The 12,192-nt window shown below is 42.3% G+C and overlaps 1 protein-coding gene across 4 annotated transcripts in view; it reads left to right on the top strand.

The window, feature by feature from the left end:
• The first annotated feature begins 1,569 nt into the window (after positions 1–1,569).
• The window catches only part of gdpd5b (glycerophosphodiester phosphodiesterase domain containing 5b), a 50,049-nt gene continuing 39,426 nt past the window's right edge, over positions 1,570–12,192 (top strand). For all 4 annotated transcript variants that reach the window (XR_015037462.1, XM_085795077.1, XM_085795076.1 and 1 more), the window contains exon 1: positions 1,570–2,040. The gene's annotated coding sequence lies outside the window, so the exon portion shown is untranslated. The remainder of the gene's footprint in view (positions 2,041–12,192) is intronic.

Raw genomic sequence — 12,192 nt, 5'->3', positions numbered from 1 at the left:
TCACAACACTGCAGGCCTATCTGTATCTGTATCTGTATCTGTATCTGTATCTGTGTTTCTGTTTCTGTTATTCCTCGCTGAGTCATTTCTCACACCAGAAACCTGCAGAGCACCTGTCATTATCAAAGATCATCATCACAGTACGAACATGTTTCACTGTGCCTCACTGGTATGGTAAACACTGGGATGTGTTGGTGTACCTTTCCTCCCGAGAAACAAAACAGCAACCAAGTTACACTACATGACATGTGATAACCTGACGACTGAAAGTCACAAAACAAACAGGGAACTTAACATAAGTGTCACTCGGTGCTGTCATGCTCTTCAATGTGTGAAAAACAACACCACTCAGAGTTTCTCAGCCTTTAAATAATCAATCCAATCAAACTAAGCTTTGTAACTGTACATCTTTTAAACAGGAAAATTAGGATGAACACTGAGCGTGTCACAGTGTCAATCAGTCAATTGCGAGGTACTGCTGACATCACTGTCTCTGTCTGTAAATGTTGTTTTGGCAAACGTCAATAAATTAGTTGAGTTTAATGAGTCATCGTGTCAACATGATAAAAGATGACAAAGTCTGAACCTGAAAACACCGAGTGCACTGACCCCCCTGGCGTTTGAGTGTTTACTTTGCGGATTAATGAAACTTATTTACACAGGGCTCCTTATTTTTCCTAGATACATTGGTTTCCATAGATACTAGAGAGCAAACGTCACGTGGATAAGTGGATAACAAGCAAGTAATGTGAGGATATTAAAACGTTGCCACACACATTAATGATATGACTAACAGAGAGACATGAAAACACAGAAGTGATCTAAAAAAAAAGAGATGGATATAAATGTGCTCTGATGGTGTGTTTAAAATGACCAAACATGGCTATTTGTGACCTTTAGCCTACTCTCTGTTAATGATAAAGACTTTGTTCATTATCTCAAGGTCCATGACATAGGCTCTTAAGATATTAAACAGATTAATAAAATATCATTTTAGGTTAAAAAGTAGCCTCACAAATTTCAAGTCAGTTGTCAAAAAAGCCATTGTAGCCTGTATCTGCTGGACACTAGAGTGCTTCAGGAAAATGTATTCAAAAGTTTATCTGAGGCTAAAAGAGGATGAACTCAATCAATGAACAAATCAAGTGGTTTGGCTTTTATTTCAGATATAAAAAAACAACAACAAAAACAACAACAGTGAACTTATTTCTTTTAAACGATTGGGGTTTTGCACGCTGCCTCTGCTGCTGCCTTCACGGCACATGGGATTTTCTACTGTCAAACGGGGGGAAACCAGTTGTTGGCTGTTTAGTTCACTCGCTTCCATTTATCTCGCTACACGATGCCGATAGCGGAAAGTACATCTAAAAGCGTGGGGGTATTTCGGCTAATTTGCCCAATTAAAAGTTAGGTTGTAGTGTAGCAAAAGGCTGAGAGCGGTCCGTTGTAGGCTACGATGCGGCCGTGAAGGCGGCGCCGTCCGGGAGTAAAGTCAGTCAGCCTGGTGACGCTCTCTCTCTCACTGTACAGGAGGACTGGAGATAAAAAGACCGACACTCCACCCACCGTGCAGTCGGCTGCCCCTCACTTTACTCTGCTGCTGCTGCTGCCGGTGTGTGTAGCAGCCTATGTGTGCGTGTGTGTGTGTATCGCTGCTAACAGAGACGAAGCTGTACACACACAGAGAGGACAACAACAAAAAGAGAGAGAAAAAAAAGGAAAAAGCCTCAACAACAGGACCAAGCTTGTGTTAGTGACGCCGCCTGTCCCGTCGCGACTCGGTTCTCCTTCTCCTGTTGTTTTCGGGGGTAAAACTTTAGCTCTGTCAGCGTTTACCGGCGGCGGCGAGCAGCTCACCTCACCTCTGTCGGTAGCTACCTCCAACACGGTGCAGGGTTTGTCAGCGTGGGCTTCTTTTAATCCGTTTTTTTTTTTGGTGGGTAAAAGAAGAAAGAGAAAGAGAAAAGCCCCGGCGTCACTCACCGTGGACCTCTGAGCTACACCTGGAGTGAGGGAAAAGTGGCAGCAGCCCACAGACAGGTGAGTGTGTGGCATGGTCCTCACTTTATAATGGCAGCAATTGTAAACAGCTTTTTTTCTACCTTTAAGTACAATTGTGTAGTTTAACATCTAATTTCTATAGCCTATATTTTTAAAATTCTTCATATAAAACCCCAGACAAACCGCACGGCTGTATGTCTTTTTCCTTCCTTCCACATGTTTTTATTTTTATTTTTTTACCCAGCAGTCTTTAGGCTCAGTACTTATCTCACTGCTCACTGGTGGTCTCATCTCATGTGCACCCACAGACACGGGACACGCCCATGATGTTTTATCCCATGAACGTTTTCCCTTTCTTTGTATGGACTGATTCAAACACACATCCTCAGTTCATTCATCCGCCCTCCTCCCTCTCTCTCAGAATAATACATGCAATATAAAACTGCATAATGAAAGTAAGTGAGTCTACAGAGGCTGATAGTTGCTCCATCTAGTCATATTTATACATGTGTTTGTTTTTTTACTCATTTGCAGCCCTCTTGCCATTTACTTGCATAATTCATCATGACACCATTATTTTTTCCCCCTCCTGTTCTCTGAGGAAGAGGATTTCCATTTTGATGTTTTTATAGTGCATTAGCAGGGTAGTTTGTACACATCAGTGGCACATAACACTTCATCAGAGGGAGCTTAATGTGGTAGCTAAATCATCATAAAACTTTTGTTGTTTGCAAGGATCCATTTGGTCCGGTGTTTCTAACTGTTACATCCTTTTTGACTGTTTTAACACTTCCCCATCTGTTGCCGCTACACCTCCAACCAAGAAAAGCTAACACTTGTTTGTTTTTGTTCTGAACTCAAGTTGACAGATGACATTTATTTACATCCCTAAGGCATGTAAATAATTACTTTGCAAGAGATTAGAGCCTGTTTAGTCAGGGTTTCAATAGATGGATGACTCAGGATTAGTAAAGAATTTAAAGAGCGAGGCTGTTCGGTTTTTATAACTTTTTTTTTTTTACATCTATAAAAGGATTGAAGGGCTTTGGAGAGCGATGTGCTGAATATTGTCGAAGTTCTTTTTTGGCTTGTGCAGCAGTTTTGCTCCTGTATGGTAAGAGGCTCGAGGGCAGACTGCATGGTGAAAATGTTATTGTGTCATGATGCTGTCTTTATAATACAGCACAGGAGAAAGTAAGCATTACCCTTGATTCCCTTGAACATGAATAAATGATAAGATAGTTGACATATTGAGGTTATCTGAAAAAAAAATTGTGACATATAAGACTCAGATTTGCATGGATTAGAGAGGGAAATGGGTGAAGTGTTGAATTCAAAATATGGAAAACTATGCTGGAAAGAATAGGGGTTTGTTTGAAAAGTGCTTTTAAAGATCACCCTTGATTTATAAATGTTATTTTAAGAGAGGAAATGGAGAGGAGTAAAAGCAGATGTAATGGGTTGGAACAGCGAGGGATGTGGTGTGCTTTAATTCACAGCAGTAATCCTCTGCAGTTGGATAGTTTAACTTTGCTTTTGAGATTCAGCTTCATGTTGACGTGACTGCATCAAAGCATCTTTGCAGGTTTTTAAGATGCACGTCGTTCAGCTGCTTCTAAAACATCTTAAAAGGTGTTCTCTTGGATTTAGGTTGAAGTAGTTGCTGTTTGAGACAAGTTTTTCTTTCGGTGCGTTATCATGGTGGAAGAAGTAGCCATTAGGAGATGATAAGCTGTGGCCGCACATGGTCAACAGCAATAACCTGTGGAATTTGAATCATGATTGATTGGTTTTATAGGGTTCAAAGTGCCACGAAAAGCTTCCTTGCACTATACACCACCACCACAGCCACCGCACCAGCCTGAACTGTTGACACGCAGGTCAGGTTGGATTCATGAATCCACACTCCTGCTGTAGCTCATCCATCAGCAGGTTTTGACGTGCTGTGGATTCTGAGATGCTTTTCCTCTCGCCACAGTTGTAAACGGTGGTTATCTGAGTCACCATGGCTCTTCTGTCAGTGTGAACCATTCTCCTTTGACCTTTTTTCCCCAAAACAACTCTAGAGAGGCTGAATGAAAATCCCAGCAGGTCAGCAGTCTGCCTGTCTGGTGCCAGCAATTATACCACAGTCAAAAGTCGCTACGATCAATTTCTTTTCCCCTCCATTCTCATGTTTGACATGAACTTGCTGTCATTGGCCCGGTGGATAATTGCAGCAAAGAAGCAGGTTCATAGTTGTTCCTAATAAAGTGTGTGAATGTAGTTTAGCTGTGCTCCTAATTTAGACATGTAGGGTTGCACTGTGTAGACAGAGGCTGACCCTGTTTCCCTTTTGAGCTGAGAATTGATTCTGTGCCCCAGCCACTCTTTGCTTTGTCCTGCTTATCCAACAGTATTTATATGTTTGTGTCCTGTATCTTGAAATAGCCGTTTCTAAGAAGAGAAACCAGTGCTCATCCTGCATCACATATATCCTGTAGGATGGTTTGCTCGCTCGTTTCAGAGGAGGAACACATCTGGATGATCAGTCAAACGGTTGCAGAATTATCCAGAGGGAGCGTGGGTCTGAGAGTTGTAAAAAAAAAAAATGACCCGTTGTTGCTGGCTGCCCTGAAGCAGTGAAGTCAAGTCCAGCACTCTCTGTCTTTTTCCTCTGTCTCCATCTCTCTCACACTATTCTCGCTGCACTCATCTTCTTTGCCTATCCCCCCAAGTAAGGATAATGAAGCTCCACAAAGAGCTCGCACTCATCTGAAAGCATTGCTATTAATTTGCAGCAACCACAAGAAAAAAAAATCGGATGTCTTTGTGGTTTCACTCTGTGGAGATTAAGAAATAGCAAACATTTAAAAGGACATGATAATGAAATTTGGATTTAAAGATTTCATGAGTCTAAGAAAAAAATAACATGGGTGCAAACTAAGCTGTGTTCATAAAAACCTTGGCTCAGAGGAGGACTATAATTTCCACTGTAGTGTACGTCATGCTGCTTCTTTACTGCGACCAATGTTTTCCATCTGCCAATACATTTCTCACCACCTTGGGAGAGTGTCAATAGCGCTGTAATGCCGCATATGCTCGTAACACCTAAAGTCGATTTGTTGTCGAGGAGTGGCAGCATGTGAGAGTTTGCAGTGTGACTTGGTATGGCTCTGTGATGTTTATAGATGTTGAAGTGTCATGGTAACATAGATGAATAAAATAGATTAGGTGTTGTTGTGCATTCATATAAAGCGAGACCTTGCTTCATAAGGCTCCGAGAACAATCTTTTTACGCCGACTGAATATGATCTGAAATTGGTGAAATACACTAGTTTATCCGCAAAACCAAGAGACGCGTCGGGCCCTTTGTCTGCATGTGGTAATACACATCTAGTCAGCATCTTTCAGCTTTCAATCTATCAAAGAGCAGAATAGGCTGGGGGGTTGCTGAGCTGTAGATCCTTTGTCATCCAAGAAGGTTGCAGCCCTGCTGTTCCCAAATGAGTCCCCTCTGTGTCAAACACGCTTGATATTTGCAATGCATAGCAGATCCTGCAGATCCCTTTGAACAAGTTTACTCTGAGGCCAATGGGTTGTGACAAATCGTTGTCGAATGCTGCTTCACCTTACTTACAGTACGCAGGTAAAACATTTCCATGGCCAATTGCTATTAATTTAACTCCCATAGGAGCGTTATAGGTTTTGATTCACTGTCTTTTGCTACTTTGCAATGTGAGCCCTCTTCAAAGCCCAGCGCTCAGACAAACTGGGAGGTGCACAGTTATTTTGTCAAAGCCGAGATTCCCCTTTGAAAGAAGGCAACAATACCTCCTTGACTGAGTCGGCTTGTTTTTCTTTCATTCTTCGTAATCTCCCACCATCTAAGGCCCACCATCACCACACAGTTCAAACCTCGACTTATGAGGAAAAGGTACATTTAACACGAGAGTGAGTGAGCCTTTCTATACTTTTAATATCTTAGGTGCCTCAGGTGTCTCTGTACTGTATCACCCTTTTAAATAAGAAGTGTTTAACATTATAATGTCAAGAAGGAGATTTTCAGGTTATTTCAACGTCCTCATGGTCATACCGTCATAGAGTTCATTTCAGATGTGCTCTATTTGTATTTACTGCTGTTTTGCTGTTGGGATAAACAGTTTTCCTGCTTTTGTGTCAATATAATAGAATCGAAGAAGCCAAAAGTTCATAAGGAGAAAACAGCGTTTCTCTCTGTATCTCTCTCTATCTCTCTCAGAAAGCCAAGTTCGCCATGACAGCACCTGCTCGTCCGGCCCTGCCTCACGGCCCAGACAGCAGTCACAGTAGAGGACAGAGCTTGGTGTAATGTCAACACACAGATGGTGGTGAAGAGCCCTCATGCAGACATACAGATGGCACCTTAATAAAATATACCAGTCCACCCACTTTTTCCTTTTTCCTCCAGGCCATGAAAAACATTCAGACCGAAGAGGCCTGAGTGAGCTGAGCCAATGGAGTAGTCCATTTGCACACAGTACAACAATGGTTCCCACCGTGTCTCTGCATGCCACGGATGTCTTTGTCAGCTGTTTGCTTTCCAGGCCACAGTATCAGCACTACAGTATCACCTATGATTGGGAACCGGCCCCAGAATACGGGCTCTCAACTCTAAAAGGCAGACAGACGGGCAGGTAGACCACGAGGGCTCCTGACATAACTCCCTCTGCTCTGACTTTCATGCGTCTTGAAGAAGGAGGATGATAGTAAATGGATTTAGCGGACTCCCCACCAGGTTGAGTTACGGGAAAATACATTTCCAAATAGTTCTGCCAGGCAGCACTACAATCGTGTGCCATGAAATGTAAGGCACTTAGTTTTCATTACAGTCACGGGGTTTCACTCCTGCAACTTGGCTGCCCCAAAGAACTAATCATCTAAATGACCCCGAAAACCTGAATGCTGTCTGCTTCTGTGAAAACATGATGACACAGATTGGCTATAGAGAGTCAACGGTTCACAGCAATTGATTGTTACAGTGATTTTTGACAGGTTGCCCATGCTGCTGTTGACAAATCACGGCAAAAGCAGCTTGGAGAGCAAAGTCATTGTGAGTTTAGGGAACTGTATAACAAATTTAACTGGAGCCTTGGTTGAAAAGAAGTTTGAATAGCTCTTAAAATTGATTGTGAAGTGCTGTGTCTGTTGCTTTTGATGTATAAAAATGAGGACTTTCATTGCTTTTTTCCGTTTGATTCCCAAACGCATGGACCATTTTATGAGCAGTTATAGGTGAATTAACAATTATATGCTCGGGTAGATGGAACCGGCTTTTTAATGGAGGCTGCTGATATGCCAGGTGAGTTGGACACAGAAGCTTAAACCTTTAGTTCACTTTTCAATATTGGAGCTTTAATAATCAGCAAGAGGGAAGATCAAATCCAGATGAAAGGGAGGCTATAAAGCTGATTAAAAAGAAACCTCTTCATATAAAGCTTGACTATATGATCCAGATGTTGCTGGTAACAACACCAACACACACAAGTTGGTTTGATAAAAGAGGCAAATCTCCGTCTTTCTTCCCCCAAAAACCATCTTTATCCCCCTGCCTTGGCTTTCTACACATGCTTTTTATAGAAACAGAAAACACTGCTTTTCACCTTTGCACTCTTGGTGTAACTTTTTGTTGCTTAACTTAGGATCACAAATCATAGCCTCCTTAGCTGCATTACAGTTTTATCCAGGTGAGCAGCGTGGTTTTATGGATGGCAGTATCAGTTGGTCCAGAGAGAAATATCTTGTACAAATACATAATGCATTGCCATAAAACATGGTGCAGAACAGACATCCATTGTTCCCAGAGGATTGTTGACTTTTCTGATTTGGTGAGTTTAATCTATCATCACCAGCAGACCGACAATTTTACTTTTACATTAAAGGTATAATGTGTAAGAATTACCCCCATCTAGCATATTGGAACTTATTCTTGATGTTGCGTTCACGTGAAATCGGGCAGACGTCAGACAGACAACAGACGCTGCATGTAACAGGATAAATAGGCGTCTATGTAAACAAGTGGTCCGCCAGCACGAGGCAAAACAATACAGGCGTGACGATATGTTGTCATGGTGATGTCAAATTGTTTACCTGACCCACGTTTTACCGTCTTTCTCTCGTCAAGTAAAATGACATCCGGTTGGTTTGCCGACGACCGTCTGCCTGACTGCACCTGAATGCAACATCAGTGCCTCCGTCCTTCCTCACACTACACAGTGGTGACAGTTTTAACAGGCGCTACCTGGAAAACTTTCTCCCCGAGCCGACAGCTCCGCTGAGTTTCGAGGTTACCTACGGTCACGCTGCCACTGAACGTAAAAAATGGCGATGCAACATGGCCGCCTCGGTTCGGTGCGTCGCCCACTTATGTATTTGTAACGACTTGTAACAACTCATTCTAAGGTACGAGAAAGCTTTCATTTGTATGCGGGTGTGATTCGACTTCAGTGAAATACGTTTATGAAAGCAATATTTGATTTTTGCTAATAAAAAGCCAAATAAGTTACTTTAAAATTTATCAGATTTCAGTTCAGACATTCACAGTCCCCTGGCGATGCTAATATCTTTCTTGATCCCTTGAATATCACCGAAGCCATAGCTTTTAACTGTAATCTATGGATACTTATTGGCTCAGAGGTTTGTGTAGGGATCGTGGACATTCAGCTCTGTCTTTCCCATACACGTCCTTCCTGTGGGATCCACCTCCTCTTCTCTCAATGCCTCCTCTCACTTTCCCTCCAGACAACCAAAATCACAGGCTGCTGCTGCTGCTGTTGTTGTTGTTGAGACGAGAAAGCGTGGTGCAAATATACATTGAACAGACAAGAGCTGGCGTCATCCTGTCTTTTAAAAGTGCTAATTATTCAAACCCACACAGCATCAGCTGCTTAAACACTGGCATGGTGGATCAGAGGTAGGAGCGCTGTCACCTCACAGCAGGAAGGTTTGAACCCCACAAAGGGCAAAGCATTTACAGTGCTTGAAACGCGTAAGTCAGTAATGACCAATCCCCCTTCACCCACAAGGCTCCATAAAGCTCCTAATATGGCTTTATTGTTTTCTGTAGCCACATTTCTTTGCCAAGTTCTGTCCCCGCAGCCACATTCCAGCTTATACGTCTGCATCAAACCAAATATACTCCTCCAACAAACTGCATTTTCTCTGAAACCCTCAGCTGCTGAAGGTGGCTGCACACTGCGAGATGAATCCCACTCCTTTTTACAATTACTTTCATCTCCAGATGAAAAATGAGAGTGATATCTCCAAATGTCACTTGACCCACTTAAACCTCTTGTTGTTTCATCCACATTGAAATGACTCGGTGGATTTCCTTCTCAGTCGTTTAATTTTGTTTTGCTCCGATAATGGAAATGAATGACAGTCATGGCAGTTCTTCTTCCTGCTGTCAATTTTCTAATTTGAAGATGCTGATGGATTGTGATTAGATTAATTTTTCTCTGGATTATTTCTGACCCATATTTGGTTTTTTTTTCTCAGATTGATGGGCTGTCAGTCTGATGAGCAGGGAGATGGGAAGTGTCAGATTGTCTGGATGTTTCTCGAACCCTCCCCACTCCCCCAGCTCTTACTAATTCTGTTTATTTTGTCGCCGTTGGTCAGTCTGCATAGTATCTCTCCTCGCAGTAATTCTTGGTCTGCAGCTGGCGTTGATCTTACAGCAGCACTGCTCACTATCTGGCGTTGCACAGCCTTGTATTGTGCCTTTTTTTTTAAATCTATGGTTTAATGGTCGATTAAACATATGATTTTTGTGAGATGCTGCGATGAGTGCTCGGCGTAGTTGGCCACAAGAAGATCTCAAGTGCTCCATCAAGCTGTCCACTCCCTTATGTCATCTGTTAAATACTTACATCAACATGGTGCCTTTTCTTTAGCCTTTTTTTCCATAGAGAATAGTTGCACAAGATTATTGTTATCTTAATTGGTTTTGTCAGTTTCAGCAATTATGACCGTAATTAAAGGGACATTATGACATAATCATCGTCTCATTATCGTGAACATGACCCATTAACACCTGACAGTCCTTATGTGAGCCTTTCTGCAACACCCCTCTGTTCTCATTTGTTGGGACGGAGCGTTCTGGCAGCAGCAGCTCTCAACAAGTATGTGTTGAATGCTTTTTTTCTCCCCACTTTTGCACCTTGCTGTCATCAGTACTGAGAGCTGGAGATGAGAAACTTGTTTCTGAATATTCATTGTGCCTCAGGGCTTTAATGCCTATAGATGAGGCTGCTTTCAGTTTTATGATAGGTCGAAGGAATATTATTCTGAAAATGCACTAAGCTGACTTCAAAGAAACCAGCTCCGGCAAAGGACCAGCAGAGGTGTCGCCTCTCATTCCCCCTCTTCTTGTCAGGAGCTGCAGTGTTCGCCTTGGTAGCGCAATGGTTAAACTGCATACCGCGTAACCACAAACGTCCACAGTTTGACTTCCAGCCAACAGAGCAGTGTTGCAGTGCCCCTGTCTCTCCCTTTCTCGTTCTCCCACATTTACTGTATAAATGTAAATGATGTAAAAAGCTGTCTACTTGGCAGGAAAGAAGAAATGTTGCAAGCTGCAGCATAAAATTTAAGTTCTTAATGCTAACCAGCTATAGCCACACATCCTGCACCATCAATTTCCATAGGGACTCGTTGCAGCCTTCAATCTGCCCTGAAGATGTAGCACCGCTCAAGAGAGCGTATTGAAAATCACGGCCAAAACTCTTGTCAGTCGCCTGCACCCACTCTGGGCAAGAAACAATGTTCAGCTGCAGAGAAAACTTGTAATGAAAAGTTCCTTTATAAAGACACCACATCACCGCTTTGCACTTGGCCAGTGTATTTGCTACATCTGCACAAAAGATAGAAATGATGAATGTCTTAATCACCTTGATTATCTGCCAGTGGCATCTCATTCAACATGTATGAAGTAAACACTTTAAAAATATTAATTACACACATTCATGTAGTGAAATCAGGTAGCCATTTGTAGTTGAGTATAGAAATGCATAGATAAGGGGGAAAAACAACTAAAATTGAGTGAAGACCTTGAATGATTTTCCTGACATCAACTTTTCCTAACACCAATGCAAACTGCTTGTTAGTCAGGATGCACTTTATTCTGCTTCGTCAGTGCTTACTAACTTGCCTTGTGCTTGCATGTCATTAACTAATCATTACTGCTCCCTTGATCGTTCAATATCCTGTGAAAGCAGCCCGCTAATTGTAACGCCTCCCTTTTTATAGGTGCATGGTCACCCTTGGTGGCCCTAACAAAGTGAAATCAATGGATGGGATTGATTCTATCATAGATCAGTCATTTGTCTGCTGAAGCTATCATAATGCCCAGTTAATTTGAACACCAGATTCCCACATAGATGCATAAAACTAAGTACTTTACTTAGCTGGAAAATGAAATATCAGGCAGGTTGTGAATTTTATGGAGTTGGTCAGTTCCACTCTCGCCATGTGGATCTTGGTCTGAATAGGGAAGCTGATGTTTTCTGCAGTATCGCAAATCACCTTTCTTGTGTGTGTGTGTGTGTGTGTGTGTGAGATAGCTGTCACTGACGGCCACAGCAGCTGACAGGGCAATTTTCAAATGGTTTGTGGTGGGACTTATTGTCAGACTCAGGGCGAGCGGGAGCTGTGGGCATCAATCCTCTGTCTACCACACACACACACCACACTGCTCATGGGAGTGATATATATTGGGCTATGGTCAGGATCATGATAATAATTTATGTTGACCTGATAATATTTATGGCAGGCATTTAAGATAACTGTATGGAAACATGCCAACATTGTTATAGCTGGGAAATGTAGAGGCTTCCAATATGAAGCGGGCATGAACAGCTCACAGTGCTAATTGAAAAAAATCTATTGAATACATTAGATTCAAGGTTATGGTTATTATGATTATGATGCCATAAGTTGCATTGTGATTTTCACATCATGAAATCATCATGAAGTAACATGAAATAGTTATATCTTCCGACAGCAATCACTTACATAGAGTGTTTGGTCTGAAACACGGGTCTGTCAGTCACTCTGCTCTGCTGTAAGCCGAGGAGAAAACTTTCCTTGTATCCTACAACCTTTATCCAATGAGGAGAGAGAACGGCATAAAGGGGCGGCCCTCTCTGTGTGTGCAGCCAAGGGATGCGCGTG

This window comes from Trachurus japonicus, chromosome 13 (genome assembly GCF_045865225.1).
Source record: "Trachurus japonicus isolate A0001 chromosome 13, Traja_1.0".
NCBI lineage: Eukaryota > Metazoa > Chordata > Actinopteri > Carangiformes > Carangidae > Trachurus > Trachurus japonicus.
The sequence above is the reverse complement of the archived record's forward strand: the minus strand, read 5'-3'. Positions and strand labels throughout refer to the sequence as shown.